The 18,478-nt window shown below is 33.1% G+C and overlaps 1 protein-coding gene across 3 annotated transcripts in view; it reads right to left on the bottom strand.

Annotated features, from left to right (window-relative positions):
- The window catches only part of ZBTB20 (zinc finger and BTB domain containing 20), a gene marked incomplete at its 5' end in the record, with an annotated part of 843,452 nt that extends 825,383 nt beyond the window's left edge, over positions 1-18,069 (bottom strand). For all 3 annotated transcript variants that reach the window (XM_081300928.1, XM_081300926.1, XM_081300925.1), the window contains one exon: positions 17,959-18,069. The remainder of the gene's footprint in view (positions 1-17,958) is intronic.
- Between the last annotated feature and the right edge of the window lie 409 nt (positions 18,070-18,478).

The raw sequence follows: 18,478 nt of genomic DNA on the forward strand, positions 1-18,478 counted from the left end.
CACACAAAGTTTTATTACAAAATTTTACTAATTATGAAAATGTATAACTTGTATAGGAATAGTTAAACCAATCAAAATGTATAAGAGAGAGTTTGAGCAGACTGTTACCTAGATAACAGCCTAGCTATACAAAAGGTAGGATGGCAACTCACAGGAATGACCACAACATATAAATATAGCTGTAAATTTATTACCTTTCAGAAAACAATTTGAATTTTTATTTCTATATAATATAAATTTCAAAGAATAAACTTCAGTGAGTGATAAGTACCAGCCATAAAAGAAAATAATAAACATAACCACATAAAATTAAGATTCTTCTCCTCATTAAAATAATAAAAGAAAGTAAAGAAGTAAGGTACAAGTCAGGAGATAGAAAAGGTATCCAGAATATAAAAAGAATTCATGAAAATCAATAAAAACAGCCATAAAAATTAAAATAAAAATAGTTAAAAGAGATGAACAGTCATTACACACACACACACACACACACACACACACACGTTCACAACTTCACTGCAAGAAAATTCAAATCAAGACCACAGATTTTATTTTTTATATCAACTCAGAGCAGAAATTTTAAAATCTGACATTATGCTAAATAGAATATAGATGAACAGGTATAATATATCCATTGCTTGTGGAAGTGCATATGAGTAATGTTATTTTAGAAAAACAATTTAACAATGTCTTGTGTGGTTAAGCATTAACGTATATGACACGCCAAGTCCAATCTAAATATACACCCAAGAAAATATCTTAAGTCACCAAGAGACATATACATGAATGTTTATACCAGAACCACTGGTAGAAATAAAAGGGGGAAGAAATCCAATAGCAAGAGAAATTATTAATATAATATGGTATAGTTCAAATATTATATAGAAAAGTGAACTCTATGAATTACAGTTACAATGTAAGTAAACCTTGATAACGTATGTTTACAAGCAAAAGAAATTCAGATGATATGATAAATACATAATAATTGTATGTACACATGTATATATAGTAAATCTGTATATAAAAATTTCATTTTTTGAAAGAACTATGAAAAAATAAACACAAATTTTAGTTTAATGGTACCTTTTGTTAGGGCATATTGAAGAGTACATAGATTGAAGTAAATAATTTTTAATGTTCAAATTCTTTGAGACTGGAGTTCATAGGTATTTATTTTGGTTTAAAAGAATGGATGAATGAATAAATGAAATGAGGATAATGCATAAAACAGTGACTATGAATCATGTTATGATTAATTCTATGCACTCAAACTTTAATTTTTTTAATTGACAAATGTTTTAGAAGTACTTCTCAAATTTTAATGTAGATATGAATGATGTGGGATTTTGTTAAAAGGAATGTTATGATTTATTAGGCCTGGGATAGAGTTTTAAATCCTGTATTCTTAGCTCCCAGGTGACATGAAATGCTGCTCATCTCATAGAATCTATATTATCCCGTCAATTACAAATATGAGGTTGTAAAAAAACTAAAAAGAATCAAAATAAGGGAACAGTATAAAACCTCATTAATTAAAAGTTTTAAAAAGTATTTTATTTGGATAGCTTAAAACTTGGTTAAAATAAAAAGTAAGAGAAAAAAACCCACCACCATAGTTTTAAGATTCAACATCACTGAGTCAAGAAATTCAGACTTAGGGCTGGGAATGCAGCTCAGTCATAGAGTGCTTCCCTGGCATATATGCAGCCCTAAATTTAATCCCAAGTACCTTAAAAAAGAATTCAGAGACTTGAAGGGCAAACTAATTAAACCGAACTGAATACTAAATAAGATAATAGAGGCTACACTTAGAGAAATTTATTTTAGTGCTCAGAAATGATGATTTTGTTTTAGCCCATTTCAAAAAGAAGCAAATTTTGATAAAAGATATTAGGTTTCAGAGTTAACTTTGAAGTAAAAGTTCAATCTTTTGTAAATTACAAGAAACTAAAAGGATATTAAAAATAAAGAAAGATCACTTTGTTTCTTTGAGGATCTAAATGAACAGATCACTTGAATTTTCCATTTCCTTGGTTTTCACTAAAAAACTACAACTGAGAGAAAATCACTGGTGGTTAGAAATTTCTTTTAAAGAAGGCATAAAAGGAATAGAAGAGATGACTGACAATGACATATGTATCCAAGAATGTATGCAGCATATACTAAAAACACTGCTACTTTAGTAACATTACTATCTTTAAAAAGGAGTTCAAAAATATATTAAAAATACCACACAATTGCTATTAATTTCATATTTAATAAAGGTAATCAATACACAAGAAAGTGAAAATGAGTTTATTTAAAAGATTTTAATAAATGTACAACATCAGAGAGAATTAATTCAGGTAGTTTTTACTATTTAAAGAAATGAAAAAGACTGTTGTCTTTTAAAATATTTTTTTTACTCTCTTATAACATCATATCCAGTACTAGAAAAAGAATAGACTTAAGACACATTTGTTTATTCCACTTTCTCCAAACCAGAATCTAGGTACCTTTAAGAGTAAGGTATGTTAATATTCTATCCATTTTTGTAATAAAATATGTTTTAAATCTTTTTGTAGTGGTGCTCTTAAACTACTAAATACTATTCCTGGTTTTCCCACATCCAGAAAACTAGCCAATGGCATATTTGGTGTTTGGTAACTAAAATATTATAAAAGATTTTACTATATAGAATATTCATGCTGTAGTCACTATTAACTGTAGGTATAAATTAAAGAATTAAATTAAATTAAATTCTTTAATTTAACAACAAATTACAAAATTGTGTTTAACTGCACAGGGCCATTTGTTATGTCAAAATAATACAGCATTATCATTGTGTCCAGAGAGAATAAAGGCCTTGATTTCCCCTCAAAAGATTTCCATATTCCTATAATGGAACTAGAGATCATCAGGAGATGTACCTGGATGAAAAATGTCCCTCAATGACCAGGAAAAGAAATAAAGAAATTCTAAAGATCTTAGACTTTAAGCAATGGACCATATTCATAACTTCCATAGATTTCATTGATTAGTTTGGCTGAGATTTTGAAAGCTTCATTAGTAATATTTTCTATTTCTAATATGTTAAGAGGTTTAATATCAAGCATGCAACTGGAAATACAGATAAATAACCATTAAGAGAAAAAAATTACTCCCTTCAGAGTTTCATCATCATAATTATTTGTATAATGCATTATGCTTTTTAAAGCACATCAACATTTATTAATTTAATTTGACCCTCACATAAGTTGTGTGAAGTAAGCAAAATACAACTATCAAGATTCTAAAGATTAAGAATCTGAAACACAGAAATCAAGCATTTTGCCTACAATAATATTACATTTACTTCTATTCTTCCTTCTGATACCTTTAATTTCTTCATTTTTACATTTTATTACCTTGTTGAAATCACTATTATACCTATAATTTATGGAGTCAAATCAGCAAGTACTTATCAGCTAAATTCTATGTGCAAGGCACTACTTCATGTACACTTGGCATTATAATTAATTTGTAATATCAAAAAAAAAATGAACACTGAACAAACTGAAACTTACCCCTAAAATTTTACCAAGGATATCGGCTGCATGTCAGCCCTGATGCAGGTTTGGCCTATAGAGTTTCATCTGATCCCAAACTATACATCATTTGTAGATAAGTTTTTCTGACATGAAAGGCTAAAAGATCATCTGAAGATTTATGAGAACAGTAGAAATGTCTGGTGGCAAGTAATACAAAATTAAAGAAAATGTAAATGTAAAGGAAAAAAGCAGTCTTCCTGGATGCCAACAACATTCAGAAATAAGAACTCATTAGCTTCAAAAGTAGCCATAATATTTTAAATACTTAATTTATTCACAATATATATTCAAATATCCTGAATTTTATTATAATCCATAAGTAGAATTTTTATTGTTCTTAGTATAACTTGTCTTTTGCATTTTTTGCTTGGCATTTTTACTCTTTTCACAATTCCTCCAACAGTTAATCCATTTTAACAATTTAGTGTGTATCTTACTATATTCTTCTCCCTTTACAAATAATTCTACCATAAAATGGACACATACATAGATAGATATCACATATAAATACACATATTTGGGGATTTTGTCATTATTATTCAAAAACTGAATGTTTCACATACTTTTCTATCCAGGGCTCTTCACACTCAACAGTAATTCCTGGAAATTCTTTCAGATCACCTGAAAGAACTTTAATTCGAATCTTTAAAGACTGCATTGTATTCTATGGTCTGATTTTGCTCATAAATACACCATTTATTATTATAGTACCACTTTTTGTCTCTTTTCAAAACTTTTAACCTTAAATCCTATCTTGTTTGATGTCAATGTTACCACTCATGTTTTCCTGTTTTTGTTTGCATTGTCTTTGTATACCCATCACTTTATCATCTTTATAACTTTTTCTTGTAATATGTCTGACTTACGTTTTTAATGTAATCTGACATCATCTTTTAATAGGAGAACTTAGTCCATGTTTATTAAATGTAATAGTTTATAATACTTAATTTTATAACTTAAGACAATTACTTTATTTTTGTTATTGTTTTCTCATTCCTCTTTGTTTGAAAAAGTGCTTATGCATTCTATTGTTTTCTTAACACGGAAGTTCTAAAGTGATTTTCTATTATCTTCCCTTTTCTAACTCTATAAACAGATATGTGTCTGTTCATTATGTGACAGTTTTCTTCCACCAAGATTCCACACCTTCATTTTCTCCTGTGATCTTTAGAATACATTCCTTTCTTTTTTTCTTCCTTTCTTCCCATCCTTATCATTTTCCTCCTCTGACACTTCAGCTACCCAGCCCCTCCTGTTTCAATGGGACGTGTACTGCACTTAAATTTTTTCTTACAGAAAGAGGATTTTTTTTATTTCAAGGCCCTGAAATTGCTTATTTTAAATATTGCTTGATACCTTTTTAAGATGAAATTTTACCTACATTCACACATGCAGAATTATATGTAAATGTTCATTATTATTCACTATTTTCTTCATTGTCTTCATCCTGAAGACTTTGTTGAGGTTCATTTGTTGCTTGCTTATAATCTATTCTCAGGCATTTTCTCAGATGGGGTGTAATCATTATATACTCTCAGCTCCTGCATATGTCTAAATGTATTTCACCTTAGGTCCAATTGATGACTGAGATTGTTGGATTATATTTATTTCCTTTTTGAAATCTGCAGTAGTTTATCTTCTAATTTCCAGTATTGTGGATATGTAGTCCTATGAGACTTTGGTATACTATTCTTTACAGGAATTTGTTCTACTTGAGAGTTATGCTTCAACTGACATGTAGAATTCAGAACGTTATCAGGATATGCCTGTTTTTTTCTTTTGATCAAGACCATAAATTAGTAAACCCTTTAAATTCATACACTGATTTTTCTTAATCTCAGATAAATTTACTTTTAACATTTTTAATTATATTTCTCCTTATTCTAAGTTCTTCCTCTGTAATTATACTATTATTCATGCTTTGATTTCTATATTTGCAAAATCTCACCTTTTTATTCAAGATATTGTTTTATTTTATTTTGTGCTTTGATATATTTCTTGCATTTGTCTTTTAGTATATATTAATTCATATTTCTTCACCTTTTCTTTTTTTTCCAGTACAGGGACTCTCTACCACTGAGCTACATCCCCAGTCCTTTTTTTTTCATTTTTTAGTTTGATACAGGGTCTCACTAATTGCCGACATTGACTATGAATTTGCAATCAATTACTGGCATGTGCCACCATGTCCACCATATTTCAACAGTAACCATGTTTTCCTTCCAATGTCCACTAAGTTATTCAAATGAGGGGTTTTTGTTTTGTTTTGTTTTATTTTTTAGTACCTTAAGTTCTCCTAACTTGTTTATTTACTTGAATTTCAAGTTCAGGTTCCTTCTATATTAGTCAACAATAACTAGATGTCTTGGGTGTGTATTCTGATTTGCCTATATAATCTTCCTGTCTCATTTTTTACTGGATCTCCACAATGGATTGTTAAGTTTTCTTTGATAACTTATTGGAACTCAGGTATGTTGTAAGAATCCCAAATGAAAGATAACAGGTTGTATAAAGCAAATATTGACTGTCAATTCCCTGCCAAGGCACATGAAGGAAGAACTCCATATTGTCCTATCTCTATTTCTTTTTAGCCGCAAAGACAAAAAGGAGTCCATTCAGCTATTTTGACTTTATACCTATTTGGGGAGACCTGGATTCTTAAAATGTGTAAATATTCATCTTCTTCCTTAGGGTTAATAGACTTCTGAAGCCCAACTTCATCCCAATGTCTGCTGCTTTCTGATGCTGACTATGGACTCCTATAGTTTTTCTCCTAATTACTTGCCCAATTGAAGGTATAAAATTTCCAGAGCAATATTTCTCTTTCAAGGTTTCATGACAGTTGTTCACAGATTGCATCAGCCCTTTCATACAGAAAGGTAGGAAGCTTAGAATCAGAAGTAAAGGGAAAGAGAAATATATATATATATATATATATATATATATATATATATATATATATATGGCAATTTGTTTTTAAAATCCTCCATTTTAAAATAGTCTGTGGGTGGGATGGGGTATATAGGTCTATGTTTGAACTTTATTATTATTATTCCCCAAAATCAACAGTTTCATCAGAAGACACATTCCTGAATACAGTATATAAAAATTACAATATTTTTGTATGGTCTTAGATACTGATCTCCAAATAAACTACAGCTATTAATCACTTTATGTAAGCTTTAATGCAATTCCAGTTTTAATTATTTCAGAACATAATTATCTTTTTTTTACACAACTTCAAATAAATTTGTTTTAGTTTCAGTTAGTAGAAAAACAAATTATGATTTTGGACAATCAAGTAAAATTCCCAATATGTACCAGCAAGTCCTATAAATATGAAAATGATGTTGTCACTATTATTCAGGGAAAAAACATGTGTCCAATATGTGGTTTACATGATATTGCCTTTAATATTGTTTATAGTCCAATTATCTTTTTTACTTTCTAGAAGAGCTATGAATATCATTAATATTAAAATATTTAACTAGAATTGTTTTCTAAATAACTCAGATGAGGTAAAATTAACGGAACATTTTTAATGATGTTAAATTTCATGAACTTTTAAGAATTAAAAAGCTCATATGAAATGTTCAAAATCTCAATTGCAATCTACAAGGTGCAAAAAGGACTGTGGTTTGTTTGTCCTAGTATCCAGATAGGAATCACATAGGATATGAAATTTGGGTTTCATCTTTGAATCAGTAGGTAATATAATTCTGTGTACTCTATTCAACACAATATCCTGAATTGATTGTAGTAGATTTGCTTTACCATTGATAGATGATGTCTGATATATTTCTTTTCTGAATCACAATAAATATACTTTTTTATTGAACTTCTGCCATGATAGAATTTCATTAAGTATCTAAAAGGATAAAAGATCATAAGCTTGTGTAAAAATGTTTGGGTCTTGGAAAATTACAGAAAAAGTCTAAAACAGGTAATAATTTTCACAATACTAAATCTGAACCAGAGTTAGCTGAAAATAAGGAAATGTTTAGGCTAAAAAGCAAAATTTAAAGTCATATTCCTCAGATCGACTTGAAAAACAGCTTGACAACAACATTTATTGAATCCCTCCTGAGTGACAAATATCATACTAATACCATAGCCACCAAGATGAGTAAATTATGGCATCTGTCCTTAAAAGACCACATTTAGGGTTGGGGTTGTGGCTCAGTGGTAGATCGCCTGCCTGGCATGTGTGAGGCCCTGGGTTCAATCCTCAGCATCACATAAAAATAAATAAATAAAGGTATTGTGTCCGTCTGTAGCTAAAAAAAATTTTTTTTAAAAAATAGTGTGGTATAAGTCTGTTACGTTTCCTAAGTGAAAAATCTCAAAGACTTTGAGTTGTGAGTTAAGCTGCACACAAACACCAAACTGAATCAAATTTACTTTATACTAGAACCATCTATTTTTGCATAATAAAACTCATCATCACACATAAAATAGAAAGTGTCATCATTACACATATAATATAAAAGATATGCATAACCCAAATGTACAGAAAAAAACACTACTATTTATTTTTGCCTCATATACACTTTGTTTCAAATTGTAACTTTGCTACAAATGTTGAGACTGTCATATAGAATATCTGAATTGGAAGGATCTGGAATCCTGTTCACTTTTTCCTGTTTTGCTTCTCAGCTCAAAAGACCCCTCTATGTCATGCTCTAGAACAAGAAAGATTAAGAGTACAAGTTTTCAAGGGACTATATCTAAGGGCCACATATATAAAGGATGGTGAGATACAAACAACATAGCTGTTAAGAAGACTAAGTACCATAGGATATCAAAAGAACAAAAATAAAGATTAGATCTAAAAATGAACCTGAAGAGGAAAACTTATCATGCTGGAATTGAATGAGTTATTTTTTCAGTGATATAACCATATGAAGCCTGCAAAATCATCCTTGCACTATATACCACAATGCACTAAAAATAAGTCTGAATAAAATATCACAGATATTGTGACAAGTAATGTAAGTGATGGTATAGCATTTTCATTCTTTCATATTAACATATGTAACATAGCTCAAAAATAAATATTGTCTCTTAAAAACCTCTGAAATCTTTAGTACCTTGTAGATAAAGGATACACAACTATAAATACTTGCTTTGAGATATACTATCAAATAAAATTAAACTTTTCTTTCATTATAGTAACATACTAAGTTTAAAAAAACTACATGAGCAAAGTCTAGACTATGTTCCATGCTAATCTTGGAAGAGCCTGTTTTAAAATCCATACACAAGGGAAGAGATCAAAGGCTAAATTACATAATGAACCGATTAAAATTAAGATATAAGTTATTTCTTCCTCATATCCATCAAACCCTCAAGAAAGCTAACAGGTATTCTCTTGTATTTGAAAGCTAAATTCCGAATAGACATTTTTAAATGCCCCTAAGAACAGTTCAAAATTGGATGGCACAAAATAGGCACTCAAAAATTGGTTTACCAGTTTGTTGTACTAAATTAGAGACTTTGTAATATGCTTAAACATGCATAAATTTAGGCTAGTATTGATTCTTGTGTTTTCTGTGCCAAAAGCATAGCAATCTCTGTACCACAAACACTACATGGCCCATATTTATGCCAGCTCTTAGTTTTTGAAACAAATAAAAGGGCACAAACAACAAACAATAAACATAAGGGCCTTCCAAAGTCAGTAGGATCTACCAGTTTGAATATGCTATTTCTGTTCTACCACATCCTGTTTTCCTATGATACTTAGTTCTTGATTATTCAATCTGGTTTGATTTAGTTTTTCTTTTTGACTTCTACCTTCCCAGTACTCCCAGAATTTAACCTTTCCTTTGACCTGCTCCTACTCACAATTTCCATAGCCTGCTTTAACATGTTACCCAGTTCTACCGTTATCTATGGCACCACATCAGAAGGCAGCTACTGAATCCGTTCTCTGTAAAACCTTTGCACAAATTCCCTCAGCATTTTTAAATCTAGACTGGAGAGTTAAATTGTAAAAACCAGACTCTCCCATAGCAACCCTTCTTCCTCCCACTTTAAACTCTCTGACTTTGTGCCCTTCTCTAGAATCTTCTCCAAATCAAATATGCCTTTCTTTAAATAAAATTACCAGTACTAATCTGAACAAGTTCTGAAGGAAAACAGACCCAAAATAGAGTCCTGATTGGGAAGTAATTAAATTTATGTCCTCTAGAGTTGGTCTTGAGTTTGAATTCCCATCTGTTACATACTAGCTATGTGACTTTGAATAATATATTTAATTATTCTTTCTAAACCTTAACTTATCATTAAAATTGGCATAATAAAGGTATCCAACTCCTATGATTATGGAACTAACTTAAAAAATACAGATATAACCAATATCTTATTCAATGTAAGCTCACAATAAAAAGTTGACTACTGTTTAAATGAATTTAATTTTCTTTTCACTGTACTTCCCTCTAAAAATGGTGCTAGTGTTTTTGACACCAAAGTCTGTAGAAAACAGTCCACAGAAATTCCTCAATACACATGCTAGGTTTCAGTCAACACTCCCAAATCAGTTTCACTTAAGCTCATTTAGAATATCTTTCTCATTATGTGCACGTACTGAAACACTCATACCACTTTTTGTCCCAAATGAATTGATCTCAAATTTTTTTGCAACTTCTATTAACTAGACACTTAATAGGCTAGTTTTATATTCCCTATTATAGAATTTACAAAATATTCTATGGGGTGATTTATAAAATGTTGTATGATCAGTACCAGGAACATCTGAAGCTGTGGGTAGATGTCGGATAGATGTAGGAAAGGCAGAGGATCCAGATTTATATAAATTTCTGCAGATTTCTGTTTCCACTTGTGAATAAGTAGCATTTGATACATTTGAGCTTCTCATAACCATTTATAATAGCAAAAGAAATGAATCAATTAAAATAACCTAAGTGAAACTTTAAATGAAAACATTGAGGTTGTCATAAATATAGATCCATAAAGTATGTCCACACAAATTGCATACAGTTGTTTTTTCTATATATGACAGGACAGTGTGTGCAAAGTCTATTCTAACACAGATTCTTTCCAGTACCCCATATCAAAATAAATAGGCAAATTTGTCTATTCCATTCCTTCTAAGGGAATCTACTTCTGAATGGGTATAATATAGAATCAAAAATCAAATCAGCAGTTAAAATTGCAAATTCCAAATTTTCTAAGATCCATATAGAGATAGTTCTTGATGACTCAAAGTATATTTACTTACCACCTAAACAAGAGAGGTACAAAAACCAAGTTCACTTTCTTCCTTTGGAGACATATTTATTGAACTATGTATTTTATGGAATTATAAAATGAGTGAATTCATTATTATTATTATTTTCCTTAGGCAACTTTATGCTGGATGAGATGCAAAGTATTAAGTTTATAAATTCAGTTACTAATATAGCTTCCTGAGTTAAGGTCAGTTGGTGAAAAATTCATGTAAACTAATAAAGTTATTGTATTTACCAAATGCAAGGGATTATAAGCACTTAATATTGTATCTGCAGTGTATAACTGTAGATAGTTATAAATTATGCTTACTTTATTTTTATTAGTTGCTCAAGACAATACAAGGATCTTGACATATCATACATTTGATTCAAATGGGGTATGAATTCTCATTTTTCGACGTGTACAGATTGCAGGATCACATTGGTTATACAGCCACATTTACACATACAGCAATACTAGTGTCTGTTGTATTCTGCTTACTTTAAAAGCAGGTATCATTAAAATAAAAACTATCAAAAAACTAAAAGAAAAAAGCAAAGTCAAATATTTTACATGTGAATATTTAGTTTTATCCTGATAGTCTAAACTTCACCAACCAGTATCACTGCCTGCAACTAAAAAGATTCAAATGTTGATGAAAACATCAGGGACGTATATCAGAGATCCACACAACTATATGACATGCCCCAAATCATACCACTAGTTAGTGGCACCACTCAATTTAGACTAACCTCTACTAACTCACTCTTATACCCAAGATTTTGACAATGTGCAATAAAATGAAAGAATTCAATTTAATATATGAGATTAAAAAGATAGATGTTTTACCCTCAAGTTAAAAATTTACGTAAAGACTTCTACCTCTTTAATTACATAATCTTAGGAAAGTAAGTTTAAAATACAATAAGATTGTTTTTAAAAAACTGATTAGAAAAAATAAAAACTTAAAAGAAAATTTGAAGTTTTCCTTGAATCAAACTATGGTAAAGCACATTTTTTCATATCTAAAGGAAGCCAGTGATTTATTTTGGTGTGTGTGTGTGTGTGTGTGTGTGTGTGTGAGAGAGAGAGAGAGAGAGAGAGAGAGAGAGAGAGAGAGAGAGAGAGAAAGAAATAGAGATAGAGAGAGAAGGGAAGTAGAATATGGTAGCTATGTTTTTTATTTTGTAAATTGTTAGAGGTTCTTCTAGTTTTCTTTTGCAATGGTAACCTGTGTTCCAAGAATAAAGGTACACATAAAATGAATTTCTGATAATTTATAAAGCAGTGCAGTATAAATAAGTAAATCTTTAGAAACTTACCAATGACAGTAAGATAATGGATCCCAAGAATTTTAAAACTACAAACCCAGATCTTTTTAATCTTATGTCGAATTAGAAAGAACACCTCTAAAAAAAAAAATGTCAAAATTGAAGAGATTAAATCAGTACACCTAACTCTCTAAACTGTGTGTATATTTTTCCTGAAGTGTATATTCATGAGCTGACAGTAAAGACAGGCTGCCTGCTTTGACTATAGCTTTGTTTACCTTATACTGTCAAGAATGGATTTTGACACAGTATTAATATTGCTATTTTTATTGATATAATTAGCACTGCTATAAATAATTCCATGGCCTGCCATATCTAACTATATTATTGCAATCAGCAATATTAGAACTTATTTTTGTTATATAACATCTTAGAAATAAACTTCTGGCCCAAAGAACCAAAGTAACCTCATAATATGGAAATTACTGAAAAAACAACAAAAAAATTGCTCTGTCAATAGAGACTACTGTTTTGTGTACGACTTCACTAAACAAACTAGTTTATATTTGTTTGAAACTAAAGTTTCTCACCAATCTGCTGTTTCAATTTCACATCACACCATATTGTACCTAAAACAGGCAATCTGGAATCCTGTTGCTACATTTTTCCCCCCAAACAGCTCTGGAATGAGACTGAAATATAAGGCTTGAATCTATAAAGCACAAAAATTAAGACACCCAAAATCAAGAATGGGACAATAAAATAAGCATGCCTGAAACTGTATAATTGCTAGTGGGTGGTCAGTCCACTTGTGAATTTTTGATCATTACGTGAAAGCAAAATCAAAACATATTTTATCTTGCATCTAGAACCCATCAGCTGTGACAATAACCTTATCTAGACCTTGAATCGTTTGTTCATTAAACAAACTGGGGTGACTGACCCAGTGCATATTCAACATAGAGTATGAAGGCCAAACAAAATGACAATACAGTTCAAAACAAGTTTGTGGACATTTTAAACTAGTATATTAAAACCTTTCTTTGTCTCTATCACCAGTTGACAGATGGTTAGCCCTCACACAGCCTAGTATCTCTGGCAAAGAAATGACTGTGTCTAGCCAATAACACCCCAAATTTTGACTTAAAATGCACTGTACACATGCTTAGACTTACCTTACAAATATGAATATTAATAGAATTAGTCATGCTTATTTTATTACTATAAAAAGCTTGACAGATGTCAGGATTTTATCTTTTGAACTATGAATAACTCATTTTGAAACATTCATCTATCTTATGTGGATTCAGGTTCTATGAACTTCCCATTTCAGATTGTATTTATTTATGCACAGCTTGGTAATCACACTTGAAGAAAACTTCCAAAATAGCATGGTAATCATCCTCCCAATAAAAAATTTACAAAGATTTAACTAATTTTTGTTTTTATGTTACTCATAGGAAAGTTCTGGTAACAAAGCATGTTAAACAAAATTACCTGGGAACTTTGAACACATTCCATATCAAGGACCACAGGGCAGAACTGGAATTATTTATTCAGTACTAAAATATCTTTATTTAAAAACTGCTCATTTATAAATATATTCTCATACACACATAAACACACATTGTTTTACCACCCTTGTTATAATTAGGTAATGTTCTTAGTTTTTATCATTCTATTAACCATTCTTCCACTTTGCCTTTTAAAAAAAAATTCAGCTAAAGCAATTCATTTCATGTTGTAAAGTCTTCATATCCTCCTGAATCTTCATATTTATAGCTTTCTTATGATGACAAATCCTCTAAAATTCATTAGTATGGAGGTTCATTCTGGTACATATTAGCATAAGGGGAGATCCTAATATACACATGGAGATACAAACCCAACATCAGAGGATGGGGGAACTGGGAGAAGGAATATTGTGTATAAAATAAACTATCCCATTTAAGAACTAGTATTTGGTTAACAAAGTAAGACTCTCAATGATAGAGAAAAATAAAAATCAGAACTTGTTCTTTAGGAAGAGTGAACTACTGCCCTGCATGGTGAATGCCTGTAATCCCAATAGCTCTAATCCCAGCAGCTCTAATCCCAGAGGCTCTAATCCCAGTGGCTCAGTAGGCAGAGGCAGGAGCAAGTTCAAAGTCAGCCTCAGCAATTTAGCTGGATGCTAAGCAACTCAGTGAGACCCTGTCTTTACATAAAATACAAAATTGGCTAGGGATGTAGCTCAGTGGTCAAGTGCACCTGAGTTCAATCTCCATTAACCAAAATAAAAGCATGAACTAGGTTTTAGAAAGGTGAGACACCCACTACATGAAGCCACAAACTCAGAGTTTAATCATACACTCATTTGTGAGGCACCAAGTTTCCTTCTGTTAGAACCTAGGATTTTTCCACCTACAGATGAAATGATTAAAGTAATGCTAAAATCTTCTGTAATGTTCCTCTTGCATTACAAATGGTCAATATATATTAAATCAGAGATGTGCCAATCAAATGCTTCTGGAGTTTTTTAAAAAAGGTTTAAATAACAAAGTTTCTTCTTTTATTTTTTTTTTTGCACTCTCTTTTTCTAGCTCTTTAATGCCAACTGTAAGTTAATTACAATTTTCATCTTCTTTTGTTAAAACCACAACTAAAAAGATTGAGGCACTTGATTTTTCAGATATATTCCTAAAACAAATCTTAACCAAAAATTAAGATATTGTAGCAGTTGTTTTACCAAACTTTGCTAACAAGACAATGCTACATTTGAAATTTACAGTAAATTTCAGGACACAAGATATTTTTAAATATAAAGCAACATTTTTATTTATTTAAAAAAATGGTTAAAATTGTGAAAAATATAAAACCCCTATCTGTCAAAAAGACTTACTGAAATATATGGAGATGTTTCATGACAATAACAAAAGATGCAAATATAAATAAACTAAACTCTCCCTTTCCTATAATTTGCAATTGGTATACACCTTCCTCTCCTTGAAACTTCTCTAAGATCTTTCAAATCATAGTTCCTAAAATAAGAAAGCAGCTAGAGTTTAAAGTTCCACCCAAAAATCCCACCTCCTAGCAAAGCAGAGTACACTAACTGTGTGTAATATTACAATGTAAGTTCCACAAGGGCAGGCAATTTCTGTATTATTCACTGTCAATATCCCAAGTACCTAACAATGTCTTTAACAATTTGATGATTTAACCATCCACTGCAGAAAAACATGATTATTTCAGAGAATAAAACAGAATCCATTTTGTTCCACTTCCACATTCCAAATGTTTTAAAGTGTCTCCTTATCACTTATTCTGAAGATATTTGGGATAATTTGAAATTCATTTATAAATTATAGATCCTTCACAGGAATTTGGTTATAGTCCTATTGCTCTTCTAAAATAATTATTTGGTCTAGCCATTTTTCTAGTAAATCCAATTTTATCAGAAAGCCTTCTGAAGACTTTCACAAATGAGACAAAAATAATTCATTTAAAATTGCTTTTCCTTTAGATTTTCTTCCTTATCCAAGTAGTCAACTTCTTATTAAACTGACAGAAAGAGGAGCTGGATATTGGTGGGTCTCAACTTTCCATCCTAACTATGTAGGAAACTGACATCACACTTATCCCCCACCACCACCACCAAAAAATTTCTCACATGAAAATTTTCTCCTTCCTCAATTATTTCCTTTAATTTCATCTTGCTTCTCATATAGCTAGTGGTGTAAATGATCTATATTTGTATCTTCTTGGTATAGTAGTAGTCTTAAAACACTAGCCTAGATCGGTAAGGATAAAGACTTCTTCCTGGAAATGAATAAAATTTGACAATTTTTAGTCTCAAATTTTCTTTAGATCTGTTAAAATTGGAACCTCACCATGAAAGGGCATGCTGATTTGAAGGCTGGTAGACAGTAAATTTGCCGCCTAATCCTCATATGCAAAAGCATGTATTTCACTGTCTTTTAAGATATGAAACCACAACACCAGAAGTATCCAACTGCCCAACTCATTTAAATAAGCTATTGCTTTTCTTAAAAACTCACTTTTCTTCTTCTCGCTTGATTACTTCAGCACTATGTGTTCTCAAATCTAAACTTTTTCAAAACTGAGCCCAATGGAAATCACAGCCCCAATCTGGAAAATTAAAACTTGAGCAAAGAACTGTAACATCAGAACATTTTCAAGGACATCTTCAAACCTTTCTAGGGAAAACAGAATTCAAGAGATGGCACAGGAATATTATCATGTACTGTTTGTGTTTCGGTATGTGATTCTGATATATTCTGGCTAAGAATGACAAAGATTAAGGGCATGAAAATCAACTTAAGCAGCTTTTTTTCTTTTCCTAGAAATATACAGTCCCAGTTGTAAAGCAAAAATACACAAAAGTCAAATCTTGACTGGTCAAATCTAGAAGAGGGTAAGTAGGGTAAGGGTGGAGTCTATTTCCACAAGATGGCAAAGAGATTAGGAGCAGAAACAGAATGAAATTGAATCGTTTACGAATTTAAGTTAAATTCAGTATTTGCATGTATAGAATTTATTTACAAAAAGATAGTTACGTGCCTAAAACTTTCAATGGCAACAAGTTACAACAGTAACTTTAGAACAGAGTTCACTTGAAAACACTGGGGGAATGAGTGGCCTCCAATATTAACAGCTGAAATTTACACTTGGCCTCCAGCTAGAAAATGCCATTTCAGCATTTCTGTATTTTTAATGATAAACATAATGAAGATAATTTTCACATTTCTAGAAAGGTAACACGTTCAACTTAGCTTGGGCCAATGCTGACTCTCAGAACAGTACTACACCCACAAGCTTCAAAATTACTTCCTGTTTCATTCAGATTTTTATTGTGAGAGCTGTCATCCTGCTACTGACCTCTTTCAACCTGGTTGAGAGTAAGAGATCAGCGGATTACCGCGCGCTAGGTAGTGTAGCTGTACGCCATATTGTGTTTTTCGCTAATGTTTATAGTTTGTGTGTGTGCCTAGCATATGCTTCTGCAAGTGTGTTTATCAATAGAACTTTTAGAAAATTCCTGCCTCCTGCCTCACCAGCATCCTTAAAAAAGGGTAACGGCTTCGCGATTGGGGAAGGACCTGAAGAGCCACACAGACAGGAATGCATTAAACAATGTAAGGGAGCGCACAGAAACTTTCAAAAGCCTTCCAACCGTTTTATCTCAGATATCAAAAAGCGTCAACGTCTTTTAATGTTTCCGAAGTGGCCCAAAGAAGGAGAAAAAGGAAGGATGGGTCTCCCTTTCCCAAGCCCCCTCCACTCTCTAGTCCTGGAAGCGAAGCAGGCGAGGGCCGGTAGCTCCGGCGTCTGGAGAGGCGTCCAGCCACTCTGGGGCCAGGACACCTCCCGCCCCCAGTTCTCTGAAGACGCTCCAGAGACCGCGAGAGCCACGGCAAGCGGGGGAGGGCGAGGAGGGAGGGGACGGAAGACAAGCGGGCGCCTCTAGCAGCTCCGGAGCCCCGGCTAGTCCCCCTCAGCTCCTCTTCTTGGAAGCGGCAGCTCCAGGCGCAGGGAGTAAAGAGAAGAAGGCAGAAGACACGTTTCCAGATGCGGGACGCCCCGCCCGCTCCTGGCACCCAGAGACCCTCCCCGCCGGGTCGGGTGAGGCCGCAGCTGGGCGCGAGGAGGGGCGTCCGGAGGAGGGGGCGCGCTCGGGGCGGAGCGCGGGACGCGCGCTGGGCCGGCGGACGGCCCGCAGGCTAGCTGCTCCGTAACTCGCTCCCCCCAGCCCCACCCCGCTCCCTGCCTTCCCAGTTCCGCCGCCCCCCACTCCAGCGCCTAACAGACGCCTGGCCCCCCTCGGCACGCACACACCCATCTCTCCCCCCGGCCCCACAACAAATTAGAGTTTTTGGCGTTACCTCCTTGCGCTCTTTAATCTTCTTTCCTCAACTCCTAAACTTCCCCCCGCCCCTACTTCTTCGGCAGAAGGCCCACATTGGGCGCCTCATGCCGCGAACCTCTAGCTTTCACCACTATTTGGTTGCGCTCATGCCACTCTTGGCTTCAGTGAGCCAATAAGAATAGGACGCCCCTTGTGAGGTTGCCGCCCATAAACAAAATGCACTTTTCCTCCTCCCCTTTCTGTCCCCGCCCCCAACTACCCCTTTCCTCATCTCTACCTTGTTCGATTGGGCTAGGAGAGACCCAATCCGCTATCTTAAACATCCATTGGGGAGCGGAAACTTCGCTCAAAGTATTGTTAATAGACGATTGGCAGACAGTCCTCCCACTCCCTCCCCCGCTCTGCCGCACCTTCGCCCACTCTGGAGAGGTCAGTCGCATCTCGTCGTTCAGTGATCCGACAGATGGAAAACTATTGGTCGACAGATCCCGTCAGACCGGACTGGAGTGAACCCTGATTGGTCAACACTGACACAA

This window comes from Spermophilus citellus (assembly GCF_964194105.1).
Source record: "Spermophilus citellus genome assembly, chromosome: 7".
Classification (NCBI taxonomy): domain Eukaryota; kingdom Metazoa; phylum Chordata; class Mammalia; order Rodentia; family Sciuridae; genus Spermophilus; species Spermophilus citellus.